We start from the raw sequence: 2,305 nt of genomic DNA, 5'->3' as shown, positions 1-2,305 counted from the left end.
ATTTTTCATCATTAGTGTATAGGAATGCCAGAGATTTCTGTGCATTAATTTTGTATCCTGCTACTTCACCAAATTCATTGATTAGCTCAGGTAATTTTCTGGTAGCATCTTTAGGGTTCTCTATGTATAATATCATGTCATCTGCAAACAGTGACAGTTTTACTTCTTTTCTGATTTGGATTCCTTGTATTTCTTTTTCTTCTCTGATTTCTGTGGCTAAAACTTCCAATATTATGTTGAATAATAATGGTGAGAGTGGGCAACCTTGTCTTGTTCCTGATCTTAGTGGAAATCGTTTCAGTTGTTCACCATTGAGGGCGATGTTGGCTGTCGGATTGTCATATATGGCCTTTATTATGTTGAGGTAAGTTCCCTCTATGCCTACTTTCTGCAGAGTTTTTTTTTTTTTTATCACAAATGGGTGTTGAATTTTGTCAAAAGCTTTCTCTGCATCTATTGAGATGATCATATGGTTTTTCTCCTTCAGTTTGTTAATATAGTGTATCACATTGATTGATTTGCATATCTCCACTCTTCTCTTGATGGACATTTGGTTTTCCAGTTTGGGTTATCATGACAAATGCTATGAACATCTTTGCCTAAGTATTTTTGTGAACATATGTTTTCATTTCTCTTAGGTTTATATCCAGGAGTGAATTTATTGGGTCAAAGTGTTGCTGTATTAAACATTTTATTTTAACTTAAAACATATATAAGTGTATTTCTTTGCCAATCTTTTGATGTAGGGCCAAGTCCTTTCTTTTAAATATGGGTCCACTGATTGGAATTGCAACTTTACTTTCTTACATAAATCACATAATATAATGTGTCATTTACAGCATATATATTTTATTTCTTTAAAGGGAAATGAGAACTTGACATTTAAAAGCAATCTGAATGCAGAATCCTTTTGGAGTTTCAAAATCCCCCCAAAGATATTTTACAGTTATCTTGTCCACAACGAATTCTACTGTAGTAATTTTTACTGATTTCCTCTTATTGAGTCTTTTCAAAGCATTAATCTTAGTTTCATAATAATAATAATTCTCTTTCTTTTCATACCACGATTTTGTTGGTTTATATAATTTTTAATTCAACTGCATAATTATAATAATAAATACAACTGACATAAACAGGTTTGGGAACAACACAATGTGTCTTCATAAGCACTAAACTCAACTGGTAGGAAGAAATGAAAGGGTACATAACAGAGAGGAGCTTTATACTTGCTAGTAAATGTTTAGTAAGCATACTCACTGATTTGCAGTCAGTATGTTTTTCAGAGAGAACTAAGAGTACCCGTTTGCTCTGGTTACTGTTGCTGTGTAATGAATACCCCAAAACTTAGCATAAAACTATTATGCTTGTGGATTTTGCAGGTTTTGAATTCAGACAGGTTATAGTGGAAAAGACTTGTATCTGCTTCAAGATGTATGAAGCCTCACCTGGACGGTTTGATGGATGGAAGTGACAGCGTCTAGCAATTGGCTGAGACCTCAGCTGGGGCTGTAAGCTGAAGCCTCCCCATGTGGTTTGAGCTTCCTCACAGCACAGAGATCTTGCTTGGCAACTTAGGGTTTCAACAGTGTCCCAGTGAATTTGTAGAAAATGCATTGTTTTTTGTTTTTGTGTTTTTTGATCTAGTGTAGAGTTACTTTTGTTCATTACAAATAGATGATACTGAACACCACTTTAGGGACTTTTTTGACCATCTATATATCTTCTTTGGTGAAGTGTCTGTTCCAGTCTTTTACCCATTTTCTTTTTTTTAAAACATCTTTATTGGAGTATAATTGCTTTACAATGGTGTGTTAGTTTCTACTTTATAACAAAGTGAATCAGTTATACATATACATATATTCACATGTCTCTTCCCACTTGTGTCTCCCTCCCTCCCACCCTCCCTATCCCACCCCTGTAGGTGGTCACAAAGCACCGAGCTTATCTCCCTGTGCCACGTGGCTGCTTCCCACTAGCTATCTATTTTACATTTCTTAGTGTATATATGTCCATGCCACTCTCTCACTTTGTCACAGCTTACCCTTCCCCCTCCCCATATCCTCAAGTCCATTCTCTAGTAGGTCTGTGTCTTTATTCCCGTCTTACCCCTAGGTTCTTCATCGTAAAAAGAGCTGCCATGAACATTTTGGTACATGACTCTTCTTGAATTATGGTCTTCTCAGGGTATATGCCCAGTAGTGGGATTGCTGGGTTGTATGGTACTTCTATTTTCATTTTTTTAAGGAACCTCCGTACTGTTCTCCATAGTGGCTGTTTCAATTTACATTCCCACCAGCAGTGCAAG

Source organism: Physeter macrocephalus, chromosome 9 (assembly GCF_002837175.3).
Source record: "Physeter macrocephalus isolate SW-GA chromosome 9, ASM283717v5, whole genome shotgun sequence".
Classification (NCBI taxonomy): domain Eukaryota; kingdom Metazoa; phylum Chordata; class Mammalia; order Artiodactyla; family Physeteridae; genus Physeter; species Physeter macrocephalus.
Note: the sequence above shows the minus strand (reverse complement) of the source record.